We start from the raw sequence: 23080 nt of genomic DNA, 5'->3' as shown, positions 1-23080 counted from the left end.
GTTAATTATCAAACATCACTTGAATCTCTGAGGATGTTTCAAAACTTTCTACAGAGAAAAATATACCAGCTTTCGATACTACTAGGGACATTCCTCACTTACTTCACACTTCATTCATTTGTTCTAAATATTTATGGTTTTGAAAGTCAAGGCCCTGTTATCATTGTTAGTTAACTGTATGTCATTAGTAATTATTTTTAATATAGATATTTATATTTACATATGTACAATTTCCAGAAAACTCATTTTATCAGGTACAAAGTCTAAGCTGAAAAGGAAGCTATATATCAAGTCTAGGGTTTTATATATAAAGATGTGCAAGAAGAGAGAAAACATTTCCAAATATTCGGAAATAATATTTTAACATACAACAAAGTAGTAAATAGCTCTCACTTACATATTCAAAATATTGTATTTCAACAATCCTTAAAAAACACACTGAAAAAGAGTATTTTAAGTATTACCAGTATGAATATGCAATGTGCAAACTTGCATAGATTGACTCGCTAAACGTTTAAAGAAAAATATCGCAATATCTTACTGATAGCCTGCAATCTACCCAGGGGAAAATGCTATTTTATCACACAATTGGCGAGAAAAGTTAATAGCAAATCCCCTGGACATAGATGGTCTAAATACACATGTTCAACTATATTCATATAATGGAAAAAAGAAATCTGATAACAGATCTTTCTTGGGATCAATTCAGGCTAGAAGATGAAATTAATTTTTAACTTTTAGTCAATTTAATAAATAAAGTAAGAGCTCTTTTCTAGGCTTGAGTTCAACCAAACAAATAAACAAAAAACAAACAAACAAAACTAGTAACCCACCATATTCACCAACAGCAACATTCACGTGTATTGATCTTTGGGTTTTCTTCTCTTTTCTGTCATCAAGAGTTCCATCAGAGATTTTCACCCAAAACACTTGGCTCAGTGGCTCTGAGGTAACACTAGAGAAGTCTAAGCTGGAGTACACGACCGAGTACGTAAATGTTGTGGTACAAAGAACAGCTTACTTCCAACTGGCTGTTGTAGTTTAATTCTCTATCTTTATAGTCTGAGCAAAATTTTAGTAAAAAAAATATAATTTTTAATAGAAAAAGTAGATGTGTAGCACTGAAATTAACAATATGTAATGAAGAAAAATAATGTCTATTAGGTGACAAGAGTGTCTTACACTCTTTGTATTCCTGAGTCACAAATAGCTAGGAGGAATTTCTTTTAACTCCCAATGCAAAAAATGAGGAAAATAAGGCCCAGGTAATTTTTCATTTGTAGTATACCTTTTGTATTTAAGCAAAATAAAGTCCATTGTACAAATACCTTTTTAAAAGGTTTATTTATTTATTTATTTTATTCCACAGGAGACACAAAAACAGAGAGACAGGAACACAAAGACAAACATCCTCAATAGGATTCTCAAACCACAGCCAGTCCAGATCAGGGGCACCTGCCTGTACTTGGCATACTTAGGGAGGTCCTAGAAACAAATCTAGGACATCACCTATGTAGGTCCTGTTGCACCACAATGCACCACCTGGTCTCATCCAATAGCTTCTTCAATGAATGCAAATACACATATATAATGGTTTCAATTTTATTTGTTTGTTTTTTAGAAAGATTTTTGTTATAGGGCATATGTGCTTGCTAGAGAGCAAGACAGAAAGCAAGACATCATCCCCCAGGGGAGATGGCCATGCCACAATCCCTTCTTTTTATTTCCTCTCGGGATCTTGGGCACACACACACACACACACACACACACACACACACATGCCTATTGTGAGTTTTAAGCCACCGAGTCTGGGACTTAAACTGCAGTTGACAACGTGGGAGTCCAGGGAGTCCAGCAATGTAACCATTACGCCATCTGCATACCTCAATTTTATAATTTTGCTACACTTGTAATTATATTCAATAGATCTGAAATTCATAAATTCATAATATTTATTTGATCTAGAGTGTTTGGGGCATCTATTATATTAACAACTTTAAATTATCCAATTACAATGTATTATTAAGTACTTCAGCAGTACACAAAATAATAAAGGCGATTTCTTTTTTATAGTGTGGGCAGTCTAGTGGAAATTTGTTTACATTTTGCAATATTTGGATAAGCAATAATGTCTCCTTAGGAATTATGAGGCTATGTTTTAAACAAGAACATTATTTTAATTATAGAATCTATTAAATGGAATATAAAGACTAGCAGTGTAATTTTATTTTAATGATCTCGATTTAAAGAAATGTAGCTATCATTGTCTTAATGCTAGTAAGATTTCCATCATTGCACTTCCCCATGCTAAAGCATTCAGATTTGAATTCAAAAGCATTCAAAAAGATTGCCTGCCTGCTTCTTTCCCTGAAGACAAAGCAAAATTATTGGAGCAATAGTCAGAGGATGCCCAAACTCCACACCTCTTCTGGAGAATGAGCAATTATCAACCTCATTTGACCAATCCCTCAAATTTAGCCTGGGACATGATGGCAAACATCAAGCACCTATACAGTTTCAGTGAGAGGCTGACCTAACCCTCTTTCTAAGGTAAAATTCTGTCCCTTGGTGCCACAGTAGGTAAAATTATGCCAGTAGAAATGCATTACTTTGTAAAAATTAAAATCATCTTTGGGACCAGCAGATGGCATAATGGTTGTGTTGCTGGAGTCCTGCAAGTCTACCATGATGTGAACCCCAGACTTGGTGTTTTAAACCTCATGCTGGGCATCTGTGTGTGCATGCCCAAGACCCCAAGGGGAGAATGGAGGGGAAGGGATTGAGGTGTATCTATCCCCCCAGGGAATGATTTTTCACTTTCTGTTTCTCTGCCTCTCCAGTGGGCACACGTGCCCTGTAGCAAAAAATCTCTTTCTAAAAAAATTTAAATTATCTATTTTTTAGTATTTGTTTCTTTACTCATTCATTATAGAGCATGTGCATATATATGTGAAAGTGAATGAGAAAGAGATGATCACCGTCCACAGGGTCTGATAACATCATGATGCCCGTTCTTCAGTCCTCCAGCTGATTGGTTCCTGGACACATGTGCCTGGAGGGTTTCAGGGTGACCAGACCAGGAATTCCAATTGAGGTTACCATGTGGGATCTGACTTGTCTAGAGCAATGCGTTACCACTACACCATGGAGCTGGCCCCAAATCATCTCTTTAACAAATGACAGATATTCCTGAAATGTGTATCCCATTGTCACTAGCACTTTGACACAGGAATTTAACATATTACTCTGTGATTTTACACAAGTGACTTAACAATATGAAGTCACCCTGAGCACAGAAAGGAAAGTAGAAATGCAGAGGAAGGAAAAGGTCTGTATGCATTGGATAAGATTCTTCTCATTGAAGAAGACCAAATTCAAAATTGAATTAGCTCAAATAAAAAGGCTAATGAATTATAAGGTAAAGGGGGAGAGGGTCATCACAGACTACCAGGACACCAGGTTGAACTAAGCTCTGAGAAGAATCCATAGAAAAGACTAAATATTAAGACTATTTCATTGTCTTCCACTTCTGCTCTTTTCTAGGCAGTTGCTCCATTGTTCTCTCTACAGACCCATCACATTCACATGGCAGAAAACCTGACAGCAGAGAGCCCCTAGCTTTACATCTTATACTGGCAGCTTATGCCACTTCGGTCACCATAGAAACTGCATGATCCTACCCCTGTCTCAACTCAAGACCCAAGTCCTTCAGTAGAACACTGTGGCCTTGTCTTGAACATGGAGTCCGAATTCAACCAGTAGTTGTACACATTATTTGTTCCAATACAAGGCTCTTGTATTCTTCCAGTAGTGAGAATTGCAGAACCAGGGTGGGAGGGGAAACAGAAGAAGGAAAAAAGATTTTGAAGGTTTATGTAAGGATGCCAGGTCTTCTAATTCAATTATGACCTATTACATATGAACAAAGTCTAGGAAGTAAACTCAGGTTTTCTAAGAGAAGTAGAGGGAGACACGGATCATGCCCTAGTGGTCATGAACCTGTCATCGTCTGTGGCAGAAAGCCTGAAAAAGCTGTTTTAATAGCTTTTCTCAAACAGCTGTTACACTCCTGATTGTGGTTTATTATAGCAACAGAATACAGATAAAATCAGCAAAGGTAAAACATGCGTGGGGCAGAACCCAGACAAGCTGAGGTCCAAGCCCCAGCTGTCTGCTCCTAGTGGAATTGTGTGGACGGTGTTCGATTCCCTGAACAATGGTGTGCGACCCACCTGCAGAGTATTTTCAAACAGAGGAGCTCACTGGGGCTTTGGTCTTCAAAGATTTTATTGGGAGTTGGCCCTGTGGGTGTGGAACAATCACCTGGATGATTGAGTTACTCTGTCTCCAGCCTCTCCAAAATTTAAAGTGAGACAGAGTGACCCAAATTCTTCTCTCAAAATTTATAGTGTTAATATACACTCCCTGCTGTCATCCCAGGAAATCAGGTACATAAATGCATTGTTATTGAGAAGGAGATCCCTAGGTTTAGAGACTGTCTCCCAGGGCTGACTATGCCTAAAGTTTTTTAGAATGTGCCAGGTTTGAATATCTCAGACTTCCTAAATCAGGTTTTTTCTGCGCAAGTCACACTCCTGGTCCTTGGCCTGTACATATGCTAAACTTCATATAGCTAGCTCTCAATATTGACACATTTACCTCAAATTCATTGAGATACTCCATTATCTACCATTTTCATACTAGCAGTCTCTCCATTAACCAGCAAATACGCACTGAAAACAGGTAAATGCCAACGTTCAGCAACTTCAACTATTAAAGTTAGACTTAAGGGGGAATTAAACTTAATTTTTTTATGCTTTTTTGCCTGCCTAAAAGCAGCCTATATTAATGAGCTTTGGAAATTTTAATCCTTGAAAAATGGCCCTCCAGCTGGCATAAATCCACAGCTTTGATCTCCCTAAGATATAAATGTGCCAGAGACCTTGCAAGCAAGCTGTAGGCCAAGGCAGCTGTGGGAACTGGCAGCTAGGCAGTGCGAAGCTTGTGGAAAGTTGGGTCCAACAGTACCCTCGCATTGCCCAGCTTGCACCTGGGGCATTCTAAACCCTGAGGAAAGACTGGTGCCCAGACCCATTCAGATCACTCAGTAGCAGAACAGTTAGGTCACCCATGCTCTTGGAGGAGGCTCCCAAGCTGGGCAGGCCAGGACAGATGTATAGGCTGATCCCTGTGCAAGGACACTGCATCAAAAGAAAAAGATGAGAATGAAGTCTAACCTGCACGCTACTTGCCAAATCTGGAGTCTGGCATACGAATCACTTTCTGTTTGGACAAAAGGTCGTCTTGTTCTAACTCTTATGACACTGCCATATGGGCTAATGATGATCCTTTATCCCTGTGAAGAAGGGCACCCTCTTAGGCCTCCTCAAGACCATGACGGAATAAGATGATTTCCTTCTTCCATAAAGCATATTTGTTGAAGAGAGAAGAGATTGAAACCATCCATACATGAATGCTAAAAAGTAAACAACATCAAATTGGTGCTAAAAGCGGGGCCAGCGAGTGGTGCGTGATTACGGCACTGGACTCATTCCACACAGCTCACCGTGGTTCAAGTTCTGGACTTGGTGGCTTGTAAATTAGGCTGGGTGCATGTGCGAGCATACCCCAAATCTCAGAAGGAAATGGACAAAGGACTGTAGTGTGGCCATACTCCCAGGGGGTGATTTCTCACTTTCCCTCGCACTGTATCTGTTTCTCTACAGTGAGGATGTGTACTCTATGGGAAAAACTCAAAACATGATAATAAATTGATGGTAAAGGCAATAGCAGAGTTCTGAGGTTTATCCCCAATAAGATCATCGCTCCATGTAACAATACTTCTGAATTTCTGCTCATGTCCTATTGTTGATGGATATGTGAAGAAAGAGCCAAAAACCTGTCAGGATTCTGATGAAATACCACACTTACTGCCAAATTAACAAACCAGTGCTACCACAAAGAAGTCAGCTTATATGGCAGAATATTTGGAATCTATTCCAATACACATGGATTTCTTGGTGGAGCCCTGTCGATGTAGATTGAAGTATTAATGGTGTGCAAATATAGCAACATCTTTTTGTGGGTTCCTTATGCTACTTTTTAAAAGAATTATTTATTTAGCATTATTTTTATTGCATTTATCTACTTATTTCTTTTAATATGACCAGAGAGGGACAAAGAGGTTGAGAGAAAGCAAGCCACTAAGTCCAGGACTTGAACCATGGTCGGCCATGTGGGAGTCCAGTGGCCTTAACCACAACCCCACCTGCTGACTCACTTTATGCTGTTTTTTTAAGTAGTAATTATGTTGACATTGGAGATTATTTATACAAATATAGTACAATTTGATGATCACGTTTATCCTTGTCTATGCACAATAATAATTTTTTCACCATTAACTCATTTCCACAAAAACTATGCCATATACTTCATTTTGTTTTCTCCACAGAAAACCAATTGCTTCAAAATCTGATGCTACCAGGAGTATTATTAAAGTCCTATCACATAGTGAATTTTTTAGTTTTGGTGATTTTATAACATATAAGTTTATGATGTTGTGATGTAATTTTACATATGGAACATTATCAGCATTATCTAATGTTGTGAATAATTTCAACTGCATCATAGATTTTTGTTAATCTTTAAAATTAAATTTGCTTTTGGGGCCAACAGGTGGCACAGTGGTTAAAGCGCTAGACTTCCTGGCAGACCATGGTTTGAGGGCCAAACCCAGCAGCTAGCTCTCTCTCTCTATCTCTCTCTCTCATCTATCTATCTGATCAAGTTAAAAATAACAATAAATGAAATAAGTCTTTTTAAAAAAAATTAAATGTTTGTTCTTATGTTCTTATTGAATAATTAAGAAATATGATCTAAGTCTCTAACATACTTCTTATAATTTATAATCTAAAACTTAAAAATATTTGAAGCAATTTAAAATTAGATATAATGCCAAACAAACAAACAACAGCAACAACAGCAACAACAAAAAACCACTGGCATGTGACATAGTGGCTAAGGTGCTAGACACCAAAATGGTCGACTGAAGTTTGAGTCTCAGACACAGCAATTTGGAACCCATGCCGGGACCATGTGCATGTGTACCCAAAATCCTAAGAGAAGAATAAAGGAAAAGAGATTGTGGCATGGCCATCCCCCTTGGGGGTGATTTCTCATTGTCTGTCTCTCTCTGTCTCTCTCTGTCTTTCTGGCAAGCACACACACCCTGTAGTAAAAATTTCTCTCTAAAGAAAAAAAATTATTATTTACATTTAATCACCATATACCTTTACAGTGTACAAAACATAGTTTTATCCCCAGCATGAATACAGTGCATATCAGTCGACACCAAGACATTGTTTCAATTAGACGTACTGGGTTTTTCCCATTTCCCTTCCTCTCCCTATTACCCTACTACCTACAGCTGCCTTCCCTGCTGTTATACCTTCCAATCTTTCAGTTTCTGTCAGAGAGGGTAGTCATTAGATATATATTGAGTGGGGACATACAAACTGTGTCTCTCATAGTTTGGTGTTATGGTGTTTTGATCATTTGTTTCATTGCTACTATGAAACCCATGTTTAATCCTCTTTTTTGTCCTTCTTCTTTCAAGCTCTCCCTCTTTTCTGTCTTTTTATTTTCTCATTTTAATATTTGGGGAAAATTAGTTCAACTAAAATTCAAGTATGTTTATGCTAATCTCTAAAATGTCCACATTTATTTCTTCTCTCTTTTTTCTCAGAAGCAAGTACACTGCAAAAAGATTTCTGCCTTTTAATAGTTTCTTTCTTAGCCACAGACTTAGTCTTAATTTTGTATCACATAGCCATAAAAAGCCTTATTAATACTGTGATTATGGTATCCATTTAAAAATGAATCAAGTAAACATGAATAAGTAATATTATTATTAACATTATCTTTGCCATAACACTAGCCCTACATATCCCAGGATGAAGTAATGACTAATATTTTTAACTGTATGTTTTTCAGCATACATACATATACACAAGGGGTCTTCAAAAAAACCTCTTATGAGGGATGGTCCCAAAACTTAGTGCTTAACAGAGACATTTCCTACATGGCTGATCACAGTTAGAATCCCAACATGGCAGCTTGAAATAAACATCAGGCACCAGGGCATACCTGCCCAGAGCCCAGCAAGAGGGAGAAATAGAGAAGAGATTATAGCATGACCACACCCCAATAGCAGGTGAGCTCGTTCTCTCTCTCTTTCTCTCTCTCTCTCTCTCTCATGTGCTCTCTGGCAGCTAAAAAAAAACTTCAAGAAAAATGCATATTATGCACAGCTTTCAAGCAGGTTTTTTTTTGGCACCAGAATAAACTCATATTTTAAACCCATTTTCCATGAACTTTTTGAACTTGCCTCATACACACAGGAAACTAACGTTCAAAATCTTGGTAATAGAAGCCAAATCATATTTCTGTTCATCTCTGAGTGTGCAAGAAAAACCTCCCAGCACTCGGCCTCAGCGCTTTCTTTGTATGAGGACAAGTCTCATGCCTCCCTTCCCCCGGCTGTTTTAATGCCTGTAGGGAGCATGATCTAATCAGGGTCTGGCAGCTTTGGCTGAGTTATCCAAGCAGAGGCCATAACAGTAAATCATGATTCAGTGAAGGCACGTCTGTGGGGCTCAGAGATAACACAGTCCATTTGCTTTGCTTTGTAATGATCCAACTTGATGGGATGATAGAATTTGAATCTAAGAAAATGAAAAGGAAATGTGTCCTTACCATGAGCCTTTCAAATATCAGACTCTTTACGTAAGCTGTTGGTAAATACTAAGTCTTCTCAAATTCTGACTCAAGTTTTCAAGTCTTCATACTGTAGCATTTATACTCTTGGAAACATGCATAGATATTAAGAAGTAGTGTAGGATCTAAGTATTAATATATGGTTATGACTAACTCATTAGTCAGTTTGAGACTAAGAACGCTTAGATTGCTTAAAGTCAATTAAGCCTGGTAAGATTAAAGTCAGCTAAGTTTGGTAATATTTAATAACAATGTAATAATAAAACCTAGCACTCACAATTTCCAAAGGAAAAATGCGTTAACATTTCTGAATCTCTACACTTAATTTCTTAGCTCAAAACAGTCTCAGGCATTTACTCTGATCTGTGACCAAGAATACCCTCAGTGTTCAAGGAATTATTCTTATTTGCCACCTTGAACTTTAGATTTTGCAACTACTTGTCATTAACACACAGAAACCATTCTTCCTGGAGAAATCCTCCCAGGAGGAGAGCAGCCTCCTGAATACTAAGGGATTTCAGAACAAGAACTCAGTATAGTGGGATTCAAAGACTTTATTATGGTTTCTCATATAACATAGATCTCAAACTGGCCCTATGTGGGACTCAGGAATTTAGTTATTTGAATCTGTCGCTCTTCCCTGGAGTCTTCCTTCCCTTAGCACCACACGACTGCATCCTCTGCTGTGTACAGTCCCCCCGATTCTCAACTCTGGCACTGGGTTGTCTTTGATGATGTAATATCACCTACCCTTCCTGCTGTAGTTTTTATTGGGTTTCCTCTGCTTAGTATCGCTTGTCCTGTCATCCCAAATAAAGTCTTTTTTCTCTGAAACAAATCTCAAAACCATCTACTTGTCTAAGGCAGCTGGTAGCTTTTACAAACACCGCATATTATGCCAGTCAGCAAAGAAACTATAGACTAGGCAAGGCAATGCAGAAAACAGCAGGAAGGCCTAAATGTCATTATCAGATTACCATATTTGGACAAAGTGAATGAATAAAAATACATTGAACCAGAGTGGGAGAGAGGAAAGAAGATTAGAGGCCTCCATTTTTGTCATGAGGGCTAGAGTGCATTAATTGATCAATGAACTCTTAACAAGTTTCAAACATTTTAATAATAATAACGGGGAATGTGATGAAGAAAGCTAAAGAAAAGTTACAGGTCATGTAGGCTAAGTTATTTGCTTGTCAAAAACTCTAACATGTCCAGGGAAATTTCTGCAATTAAGAAAGGTGAAAAAGGATTGAAAGATACTCTTTGACTACCACTGGTAATTAAGAAAGTTCTTTCACAGGAAGTAAGGAGGGGGGGGAAGAATCATTAGTTTTGGACATTTTCTTTCTATTTTTTTTTTGTGTAATTAAAGGATACCCAGGTTGTTTGCTAAGTACTACAATAAGTTTAAAATTCTCAATTGAAAAGTTGAATAACCCTCCAGGCATTGTATCGTTATCTGAAAATTTCTTGTGGAAATAAGTTAAAAACCAACCCAATTATCTTTCACTCTCAAGTTATAAGAGCAAATACACAGAGCTGTTTGATCTTGGTTTCCAAGGAAAGGAGGTCAAATTTTACCCTTCCATTAGCAGACCATGTGCTCTCAAGCCAACTAAATCAACTCTAGAAAGTTCTGTACCTTTGGGCTGTGAAAAACAAACAATGATGATTTGTTTTAATTTTATGTTAAGTATCTTACTATAATATCAATATATAGCTAAGATCTCAGTAAATAGCTTTTGGAACTGGTCATAAAATCCCTAGAGGCCTCTCTTCAAATGCTCAGCTTGATTTTAAAAAGATTATAATCAAGGGATTATTTTATTTTAAATGAGCATTCTCTATTATTCCCCACCTTCAAAGACTCTAGAGACATTCATGAAATACTGGAGAAATACAGCCAAAAACTTACATTATCATCATGCTAATGGGTATACTGGGTAGTTTTTAACTTACAGAGATCATGTAAATAAAACAAGCAGTGATGTCTTTGTTTCCTTAAAGAATTCTAATGGGGCTGCATTGATCTGAATATGAGACAATTTCAGCTGTATCTATTGTCATCAAGAGTTCTATTATATATTTCTTGTTTTCCACAAATTAAGAAAAACCACAGGTATACTGTTCAATAGTGCAAATGACGGGACCAGACTGCATTCTAATCTTAGCACTGCTGCATAGTAGCTGTGGAATGTTGTGCTTCTTCATTTCTTTATTTGTTTTTATTTTTATCTTTGTTTTTAGAGACATTTTTTGCTATAGGATGCATGCATTCACTGGAGAGACAGAGAGAAAGTGAAAAATCCCTCTCCAGGGTATGGCCACACTGCAGTCCCTCCTCCTTCATTCTCCTCTCTGTATTTTGGGCATACATGCATATGTGCCCGGTGTGAGTTTCAAGTCTCCTGGACCGATACACAAAGCATTATGGGCCACATGGGAGTCCGGCACTTGCACCACTATGCCACCTGCTGGCCCCTCTCTGTCTGTAACACAGAAAATAATAGTACATTCCTCAAAATCTTGAAGGGATAATTTAATTTTGCTAATGCTTACAAATTGCTCAAAACTGTGTGTGGCATATTGCCACAGAAGTGTTAGATACATTTATTTAATATTATTCTTGCATGTTATAGTCGATGTTTATTTCAGTTAATCATTACTTTCAAATACCTTTAAATTCTACCTGAATCTCTTACATTAAATTTGAGATAATTACCCACAAGTTTTTTAAATATTTAAATAGCATTTTTTAGGCGGCAAATATTGTTAGTTTTTTTAACTTAAGAATTATTTATGTAATTTTATTTATTATTATAACTATTTTTTAATTTGCTATAGGCACATGAATTTATTAGAGAGAGAGAGATACAGAAAGTAAGGGGGACAGCAGATGGCATAGTGGTTATGGCACTGGAGTCCACATGGCTGATGGTGGTCTAACTACCAGATCTGATGGCTTGAAAGTCATGGTGGGTTTTTGTGCATATGTGACCCAAAATCCCAAGAGGAGAATGGAGAAGGGATTGTGGCATAGCCATCCCCCAACGGGTTGATTTCTCACTTCCCCTCTCCCTGTCTCTGTCTCTCTCTCTGGTGAACACACATCCCAGAAGAGAAAAAAATAAAAGAAAGAAAGAAGGAAAGTGAGAAAGTAAACCACCAGGTCTGGGACTTGAACTGTAGTGGACAACGTGGGAATCCAGTGCCACTTTGTTGGACCCTGTTACTACTTCTTAAAAATACCATTATTTCACTTTCCTCCCTGATCTGACATATTTCTGGATACAAAACTAAAGATTATATTTTCTGACAATACAAAATATTATCTAAGATCTCAGATCTTCTACTTTTACTCCCAAGAAGTTCGTTGCCAGCCTAATGAATATAGTTAATTAAAAATTTAGGACAAAAATGTCAAAAGAAGACAGGGGTCAGCTGGTTGCATCATGGTTATGGTGGCTAGATGTCACATGGCTGTTTTTGCATTTGGGTTCCTGGACCCCACAGCTTGAAAAGCACACCAGGCACCTGCGTGCCCAAAATTCTACAAGGAGCATGGAGGTACAAAGATCGTAGCGTGGTTGTGTCCCTTCGAAAGAGCTTTCTCTCTCTCTCCCTCTCTGGTGAGCACATGTGCCCTGTAACAATTGTTTATTTCAAATAGCAGTAGTAAAATAAAGAATAAAAAATACTATGAAAGTCATCATTCCAATATTAACAGAGCAGGATTTTGCATATTGGAAGGCAAGGCAAGTATTGATGTTGGCATTTAGAAAATATTTCTGTTAGATGTATAACCTTGGACATATATGCCTTTATGTGAGCTTCTCCACAATGCATTTCTAAGGTTAACAATATACACATATCCAATCTATTGTTTAAGCATTCTTCATTGATATTCAACTTTTCAGAGTAAATAAAGGAAGGAAGATATAATTAGGTTTACCAAATAAAATACAATATAAGTACCTCTGGAAAATGACATATTCTGAAACAGCCTCTCCCTCAAAATAGATGGAAATACCATAGGAAAAAACATCATGATTCATGCAGGACTCAACTCAGAGGACAGGAAAGAAATATATTCAGACTGATGTATTTAAAAGGAACTGCTAACTAAAGTAATAAGATGACTTTGAAACTGCAAGTGACATCAGAAAAAATGCAGAAATCTCTGGTCTACATTCAAGAATTTTAACAGGACCCTACAAGAGAAAGGCCTTGGCCTCCCTGAGAAGATGGTAGCCAAAAAGAGAACTAGATGAGAACCCAACCCTGTAAAAATCTGGGAGTTGTCTGGGAGGAGAGCAAGTATCAAATCTTCAAAACAGAAGGGTTCAAGGTGATGAGACTGGCCTAGTGAACAAGAATAACATGGTAGCAGTTGAAAGAAAGAACGAGGCACCCTCTCAGCATGTAAAGTGTGGAAGCTGTGATAAATAGCTTTGATTTAACACTATGCTCAGTAGGAAGTCATTAGAGAGTTTCAGGCAGAATTGATGGAATCAGATTTTTTAAAAAATGAAGATTCCTCTTGTCAAATTAAACAGACAGTGCTTAATTGCTTAACTCCCATTCTGGCATAGAATAGCACTAAGAAATGAATAACTGGTTCTGCCACTAGAAACCAGTATACTTGTTAATGTTTACCTTCACTTGACTTATCATCTCTGACAGTAATGCTACACTCTCTCCATGATTCCTTTTCATTTCTATAAAAATATTGTTTTGTCTGAAGGCTGGAGTTGATACGAATGTTTTCAGCAGACCGTGGGGAGAACTGTGGCCAAAAGAAACTAGAACATAATCTAGGTCTTTCTATGATCCCAGAAAAGAAAGGTGCCACACAGAGATTAGTGATTCCAGAGCAGAACTCCTCCATTACCTTAAAGACAACATCCATTAAGGTTGGTGTGCCCATTAAACGCAGATTAATGGCATGAGGCTAGCAGAAAAGAGGGGAGACAAGAAAAGAACGAGACCTATCGATTTTTCTGCAAGATTGTAAATTGAATGCAATACTGGAGATGAACGGTTTTAAATGGCCCATGTTTACCTATACGGCGTCTCTGCACATTCAATAGAGTATCACTTTGCTTACTTTGATCAAAGCAAAAGGAAATGAAAAAAGAAGTCAAGTGCTAGGCATTTTTAATTTCCTCCTTCATACCTAATAGAATGTTTTGTTCAGGAGCAAGTCTGATTTTTTATGGTTGAAGTCAATTCTTAAGAATTACTGCCTGATTATTTATCAAAATAATTGCCCCCACCCAAAAAAGAATTTCATTTGATAGATTGATGTGATTATTTCTTTTTGGTATTAATTTGATCTCTTTCTTATCTGAAATTATGCTGTTATCAAATATAGCCATATTAATAAAAGTGATTTTGAGACTGTACTATAATAAAGAATGTTTTATAAATTGTTTCTCTTTCAAGACTACATTTTTATAATAAGTAGTAACCTGGGATCAGTTTGATTTTAAGAAAAAACGATTATATTAAGGATGTGTTTTTGAATCAATAAAACACATTACTTTTAGTTCTATTGTGAGAAATGAATTTTTAGTTTGATACTGATTCACATGTACATATTTAATGAGGACATGATGGGCACTTAATACTAGCATGAACCCACTGGCTCATAAGTAAGATGTCACTCTGTATTGTTTGCAACCAGAATCCTAGGCACAAATCTTCACTTTGTAGTGATTTTCAAACCAAATTATAGGCACTACATGGAATCCCTCCAGGTACAGCTGTGTGGTGAGAAAACTCAGTGGTCCAAGCAGCAAAATTGTGTTCTGTTGCCTATTGCCTTATACTAAGGCAAGCCAGATTTTCTTTATTTTAAAATATGAAGATTGAGCGACATTCTCATGAAAAAAAAAGATCGCACAGTATATTTTTAAAAAGGACAGACTTTGAATACTATTACATTATTATTTACTATTTGCAGAAGATAATTGGGATGATTAATAAGAAATGACCTTTGGTAGTAGGCAAATCTGATGGAGATATTGCTTTGGTGAGACTATCACACTATTATAGACCTCGGAGATTACCTCGTGTGTTTTAGCTCTGTCTGAGGTCAGATTTAACTGCTGCCATGACGTTTAGTCCCTTTTCTCTTTCCTGGACATTCATGCAATACACAAATCTCCACTGACACAAGGACACATATGATAATTTATATAAGTCTATAAACATTGGTTAATGTGTATTTAAAAGTAAAGAAATTCACATTGTACTTTTACAAATCATATGGAAATATTAGAGGAAAAAGAAAGAATCTCCTTCTGTGATTCCTGTTCAGAGTAAGGGAACTTGCCCTGACACCTCCTTAATTTAAGTGGCATCCAAATCCCATTCTAGACAGAGCTTTCCCAAGGGAAATAGAATTGCCAAGGCTTAGCAAAGTGTGTGCTCATGTAGTGACAACGGATTATTGCAAAACTACAGGTGCTGTTAAAAATAGAAAAATGGGATTGGAAAAGTTACCTACAAATTTTAACCAATGTTGGTTAAACAACATGGTCTATTACACATAAATAAGATTATAATATGTCCTTATAACCTTCTTCCAGGAAAATACTAATAGTCCATTAAAATGAAATTAGGATATAGAGTTTTAAATCTCTAGTCAAATATGTATTATGGCCAAATTCATTTCAAAAAGGTCTAGAATGCATTCCTCAACATATAAAGTTAAACTTATTTATTTATTTTTAAAATTTTCTAATTTTTTTGCATGCTATAACAGAAACTTTATTCAGTTCATTCAGAAAACGTCGGCAAAATAAATTTACCTTGCAAATTCACATATACAAGCTTCAAAGTACAAAGTTTTATATAGCAAAAAAGGTAATATTATAAACATAACACAGATACAAACTAATACAAACTAATGATAATTTCACTAAAGATTGTAAACATTTTACACATTTGTCAGTCCTTTTAGGCAAAGTGCTCTTTTGATGACAAACAAATGAACAGGTACACGATAAACTATTTCCAGAAAATACCAAAATGTTTATCATTTGTAGGCTTCAAGTACTAATGTCATATTGCACTTGAACTTCCATAATTTGATAAAGCAGTCATGAAACAATCTGCAGACTAGTTTAAGAGATAAATAACATTTGCAAGCAGACATTACTGTCCTAACATTTTTCTCACGCCCACTATCCATACTACCAACCACTTTCCTCTCTTACAGTCTCTTTTCTTATCTGAAATTATGCTGTTATCAAATATAGCCATATTAATAAAAGTGATTTTGAGACTGTACTATAATAAAGAATGTTTTATAAATTGTTTCTCTTTCAAGACTACATTTTTATAATAAGTAGTAACCTGGGATCAGTTTGATTTTAAGAAAAAACGATTATATTAAGGATGTGTTTTTGAATCAATAAAACACATTACTTTTAGTTCTATTGTGAGAAATGAATTTTTAGTTTGATACTGATTCACATGTACATATTTAATGAGGACATGATGGGCACTTAATACTAGCATGAACCCACTGGCTCATAAGTAAGATGTCACTCTGTATTGTTTGCAACCAGAATCCTAGGCACAAATCTTCACTTTGTAGTGATTTTCAAACCAAATTATAGGCACTACATGGAATCCCTCCAGGTACAGCTGTGTGGTGAGAAAACTCAGTGGTCCAAGCAGCAAAATTGTGTTCTGTTGCCTATTGCCTTATACTAAGGCAAGCCAGATTTTCTTTATTTTAAAATATGAAGATTGAGCGACATTCTCATGAAAAAAAAAGATCGCACAGTATATTTTTAAAAAGGACAGACTTTGAATACTATTACATTATTATTTACTATTTGCAGAAGATAATTGGGATGATTAATAAGAAATGACCTTTGGTAGTAGGCAAATCTGATGGAGATATTGCTTTGGTGAGACTATCACACTATTATAGACCTCGGAGATTACCTCGTGTGTTTTAGCTCTGTCTGAGGTCAGATTTAACTGCTGCCATGACGTTTAGTCCCTTTTCTCTTTCCTGGACATTCATGCAATACACAAATCTCCACTGACACAAGGACACATATGATAATTTATATAAGTCTATAAACATTGGTTAATGTGTATTTAAAAGTAAAGAAATTCACATTGTACTTTTACAAATCATATGGAAATATTAGAGGAAAAAGAAAGAATCTCCTTCTGTGATTCCTGTTCAGAGTAAGGGAACTTGCCCTGACACCTCCTTAATTTAAGTGGCATCCAAATCCCATTCTAGACAGAGCTTTCCCAAGGGAAATAGAATTGCCAAGGCTTAGCAAAGTGTGTGCTCATGTAGTGACAACGGATTATTGCAAAACTACAGGTGCTGTTAAAAATAGAAAAATGGGATTGGAAAAGTTACCTACAAATTTTAACCAATGTTGGTTAAACAACATGGTCTATTACACATAAATAAGATTATAATATGTCCTTATAACCTTCTTCCAGGAAAATACTAATAGTCCATTAAAATGAAATTAGGATATAGAGTTTTAAATCTCTAGTCAAATATGTATTATGGCCAAATTCATTTCAAAAAGGTCTAGAATGCATTCCTCAACATATAAAGTTAAACTTATTTATTTATTTTTAAAATTTTCTAATTTTTTTGCATGCTATAACAGAAACTTTATTCAGTTCATTCAGAAAACGTTGGCAAAATAAATTTACCTTGCAAATTCACATATACAAGCTTCAAAGTACAAAGTTTTATATAGCAAAAAAGGTAATATTATAAACATAACACAGATACAAACTAATACAAACTAATGATAATTTCACTAAAGATTGTAAACATTTTACACATTTGTCAGTCCTTTTAGGCAAAGTGCTCTTTTGATGACAAACAAATGAACAGGTACACGATAAACTATTTCCAGAAAATACCAAAATGTTTATCATTTGTAGGCTTCAAGTACTAATGTCATATTGCACTTGAACTTCCATAATTTGATAAAGCAGTCATGAAACAATCTGCAGACTAGTTTAAGAGATAAATAACATTTGCAAGCAGACATTACTGTCCTAACATTTTTCTCACGCCCACTATCCATACTACCAACCACTTTCCTCTCTTACAGTCTCTAGCGTCCACACCCATCCTACCCATCATCACATCTTCAGATTGCTCAGCCTTTGTCATAAAGTGCAAACACTCAGTACAAGTTGAGTGAAGATATTCAATGTGTATCTTTCAAAGTCTGGCTCACTTTTCTCATCATTAAGTCTTTTATATTCATCCATTTTTAGTTAAACAATAGGATCTCACTGGTTCTTACAGCTGTATAGTAGTCCATAGTATAAGGTACCATGGTTTCCAAACCAGTTTTTGTAAACTCGGTTGGCTCTGTGTCTCAGCAATTGTCAAGAATACTGTCATAAATATGGATCTGCAAGTGTCATTCCAATTGAGTGTTTTCCTATTCTTTGAGTAAATACCAAGGAGTGGGATTACTGGGTCAAATGGAAGTTTTATTTGCAGGATTTTGAGAAACCGAAATATAATTTTCCACAGAGGTTGAGCTAATTTACATTCTCATCAACAGTGTAGAAATGTATATATGTAAATATATTTAATTTACTAATATTTATTCTAAGTATTACACATCTCTGATATAAACATCACTTACAATAATAATCATTACACACACACACACATACACACACATTATATCTTATTTCTAAAGAAATATTTTAATATTTGTTCCAAGGATCCCTTCATAATAATATTGATGTTGCTCCACTCTCAGCCATATTATATATATATATATATATATATATATATATACTGTTTTTTCTATATATACGGTTTTTGCTATAGGGTGTGTGCACTCATCAGAAAAACAGAGAGATAGAGAGACAGAGAGACAGAAAGCGAGAAATCACCTCCTGGGGGCATGGCCACGCCACAATCCCTTCTCGTTCATTCTCCTCTTCATTCTCCTCATTCTCACACAAACATGCCTGGCATGAGTTTAAACCACTGGGTCCAGGACTAGAACAGAGGTTGTCTACATGGGAGTCCAGCAACATAGCCCTTACACCAACTGCTGGTCCTCGTATAACGTATTTTATATTGCACAAAATTTGGTGGCAAATAGAATTTTTAAAATCAATGATGAATTAGAAATAATCTAAATAAATATATCAATATGTGTTGTTTATTTGTGTTGCATTTGGTTTCTTAAAGTAAACTTTCCATTGCAATCCTCAGAATCCTTTGCATTTTCTTACACATATTGTCGCAAACTGTGAAGGGTACTGATTTTATCCTGCCTGTAACTTAAGAAGTTCACCTACCAAAGCTTCATGGAAGAAACTGGCAGAAGGAATGAGTCCAGAATCAGAAAAAAAAGAACAGTATTTTTTTCATAGCACAATAAACAGCATGGACTTCAGTGTATTTCTATCCTTTTCTAAATCCTCAGAATAGCACAGTTGGGTCTAGATAGATACATCTGTGCTCAGTGGGTTGTAGTACAGGGAAAAAATAGAGTTTAGGAAACCCCAAATTTTTAGAATAGGCAAGTAGCATTGCCTACCTTGTGCACTAGAGAGACACCTTGTTTTATTTGGCTGGACAATTAGCATTCTTGATATTTGCTTTGGAGAGAGACATCTCTTATCTTCTAAAACTATGAGCAGATCTGTTATTTGCTCCAGAAGGTGATACAATCCTTATCTTGTAAGACTATTCACTACACAAAAAAAATCCATGAAGAAATAGTCCAGAGCAAACAGAAGTTAATGCTTTGCTCAACAGAGATGTAGAAATGTGAGACCTATGGGGAATTCTCATTCAACATTTACCTATATCTTATTTGCTGACAAGTGTTCCAAAATATCTTTTTGAAAAAAAAAAATGGTACCAGTTCAACTTCAGGCACCAAGAATTACAGAATTTAAAATAATTGAAATGCTTAAGTTGAGATCTATATAGAAAAATAAAACTTAGGTTAAGTTCCAGTGGCAATGAACCAAAACTTTAGTAGATTTACATTATTTACTGAGTTAGAAATGTAAGTTTCCCTGCTTTTCAAGTAAAGATCTTATCTTCATAAAGGGTCTTGTGAGCAAGCCAAGATATGCTGGTCTTGCATTCTTGTAGGGACAATAATGTACAATAGAAAATAAGACTCCAATGCTCATTTATCATTTATGATGACAGATTGAGAGCAGCTTCAAGCTCAAAGCTGACATTTTTGCCCAGGATGATGTACAGCATAGACCAGAATGATTCTAAGATGCATTAACTTTATAATAATATACAGTGACCATTACTGATCTGGAATGCAAGACGTTTGTGATACTACATGGGGAAAAAGAATGGTTTACAACAAGGTAAATTGTGTGTTGACTTAGAACCACAAGATATTATCCTTATAACATAAGAGCCATTGTCTGAATTTCCTGGAGAAGCATGTAATTTTAATTTCTCTTACATATATGTGTGTGTGTGTATACTATATATATATATATATATATATATATGCAAATATATCTATTACTTCACAAATATATTGTACAGGCCCAAAATCAAAAGTAGAAAGCAATATAATTGAAGACAAAAACGGCTGTCTTAAAGGCAGCTTTTCTTTAGAGAAGACAGATAGATATGAGCTGGATGTTCCAAGACTCCAACAGAAATTGCATCTAACACCTCCCACACCTGTCAGGATTTACAGCCAGGTCTCCTGGCACCAACAAGGAAAAGATTATCTGACTTTTACTTCTCAACTGTCATTAGAGGACCCAGAGAATGTAACCATCTGCCCCCTTCCCAGGTGACTTGGCCTATATGTGGTCTTACTCTGAGGGTTCTAGTCTGGTATGGGTAAAGTCATCCTTACCACAGGTCCATACCTTCCTTCCACTCTGAGCGCACCTATGACTTTTCTCTACTGGGCACTAGACTTCCTCTTCTCATGCCAGAAGTGTGCCAGTGCAACAAAAGTCCCCAGAAACAAACAATAGAGCCATGAACAATGACAGACCTCCTTTCTTAAATATTCATGACAAGATCTCACAATTAAAGAAAGTCCCCATTCCCTTGTGGGTGCAATTACCATCTGGTAGCTTGCCTACTCAACCCTCTCATAAGTGTACTAATTAAAGCTTTAGTCCTTTCCTACTTTTTTTTTCTCATGGCTGTGGCTTTATTTGTGTTTGGAGACAGGTCTCTAATCTTAGAGACCAAGGCCCAAGAGCTATGCATTCTATCCATGCTTCCCCCTCCAGTAACACAACCACAACACTTTTTCCCATTAACTCATGCTTAGACCTTGAAGAGAGAGAACACATACCATACAGAATTATGTTTAACTGGGTTACTTGTAAACTTCAAATAGACGGAAGTTTAAGAAAACATTCAAATTCCAAAATGTGATGATTTCAACTTGCCACTTCCTCTGCTTTATCTTCCTTTACTTCTAGACAGATTTTTAAACAAAAATCATATAATAGTTTATGCTTAGATATAGCATAAATTAAGTAAGCTTAGAAATAGCTTACTGCCTTTATTTATTAGGGAGACTCAGAGGATGTATATGGATAAAAACAAAAAATTTATTGAGAGCTTTGCATCTGACGAGTATGTATTAACAACTTGATTCACATGATCATATTTAGTCGTTACAAGATTCCTAACAGAAAAGCCATCTTATCCCATTCTGCCAAGAGAAAATAAGCGTCATGATGTTTCATAAATGTGTATGTCAAAATGGAGCAAAACGGAAGGCAAGAAATCGCTCTCCAGGGCAAATGGCCATGTCACAATCACTTCTCCTTCATTCTCCTCTTGGGATTTTGGGCATGCATGCACACACGCCTGGTGTGAATTTTAAGCCACCAAATTGAGAAATAAAAACACGGTTTACTTTGTGGGAGTTTAGGGACATAACCATTATGGCATCTGCTGGTCCCAAATATGGTTAATTTCAACCCTAATCCATGTTAAGGCTTGGTCTCAGTAGGGCAATAATGGGAGCTGAGGCTCAATGGGAGGCGATTAGGGCATAAAGGCTTCACCCATATCAATGGAGGAGTGTCATTCTCATTCACAAGTGAGTTCATTCTCAAGGAGTGCATTAGTTATTACAAGCTCAGATTGTTATAGGAAAGTGACATCAAACTCTCCTCTCTTACTTTCCCATGAACCATTTGCCCTCTGTTTTTCCACCATGAGACGAGACAGCCTGTAGTCTTCACCAGAAATGGCAGCCCAATCTTGGACTTCTCAGTGGCCGAAACCATGACCAAACATAAACTTCCTTTCTTTAAAAATCACTCAGTCTCAGGAATTTTGTTATAGCAACAGAAAACTTACTAAGACACTATTAAATGTATTAGCCACCATTTATGTAATACTCTTGATTACATACCCTTAAAAATATGTAAATTACCCACCTTCTGTACTGTATATGGTGATGTAGGTCCCAAAACCCTTTCTACCCACACCTTCATACATAGGACCTGCTTGGATGGGGAAATGACTCAAGTCCAGGTATATGACGGTGTAAGTCCTATTAACTCTGAGCCAACCCAGAAAACTCTCCCTGTGATACTGTGACATGATAAGAAATACGTGTTTGGTTTCTGCCTTGATTCCTGGTACACATCTTCTAAAAATCTTGGGAGTCTCTGAAGTGAAGAGTTTTCTATGTGCTAATGAGATGACTGATGGCAGGGGGCTCTTAAATAGCCTCAGGACAGTGGCAGATTGTCAAAACCATATGATTAGAGGGTTGTACTTAAGCCCTGCTCATTTAACTTCTGGGAAGAAGGGCTAAAGGTAAAGCTGATAACCAATAGTGAGTGACTTATAACTCATACTCACCTAATGAGGCTTCCATAAAAACCGAAAAGGACAGGTCTTGGAGAGCTTCCAGGTTACTGAATTACTTGAAGGGTGGCAGGGACGTTCTGGTGCTCCTTCCCTAGCGTCTTGCCCATTGTCTCTCCTCACCTGGCTGTTCTTTTGTATCCTTTTATCCTTTGTGATAAATTGACAACAGTTAAGTAAACTATTTTCTTCAGTTTTGTGACTTTCTCTAGCAGATTATTGAACCCTGGGAAAAGAGTTGTGGCAAACCCAATTTTTAGCCAAATCAGACAGAAGTTTTGGGTAACCTGGGATCTTACAACTGGTAGACATCTGAAGTAAGGGTCAGTTTTTTGAGATATATATGCCAAATAAAACTTCATGTTTTATATATATATATATATTATATATATATATATATATATAAAATATATATATATATATATAGTT

At 36.4% G+C, this 23080-nt stretch overlaps 1 long non-coding RNA gene across 1 annotated transcript in view; it reads right to left on the bottom strand.

Annotated features, from left to right (window-relative positions):
* Positions 1-23080, bottom strand: part of LOC114008079 (uncharacterized) — a 54611-nt gene that overhangs the window by 10763 nt on the left and 20768 nt on the right. Inside the window, exon 2 of the long non-coding RNA XR_003549641.1 lies at positions 22646-22801. This is a non-coding gene — a long non-coding RNA (uncharacterized LOC114008079). The remainder of the gene's footprint in view (positions 1-22645; positions 22802-23080) is intronic.

Source organism: Tupaia chinensis, unplaced genomic scaffold (genome assembly GCF_000334495.1).
Source record: "Tupaia chinensis unplaced genomic scaffold, TupChi_1.0 Scaffold000281_1, whole genome shotgun sequence".
Taxonomy (NCBI): domain Eukaryota; kingdom Metazoa; phylum Chordata; class Mammalia; order Scandentia; family Tupaiidae; genus Tupaia; species Tupaia belangeri.
The sequence above is the reverse complement of the archived record's forward strand: the minus strand, read 5'-3'. Positions and strand labels throughout refer to the sequence as shown.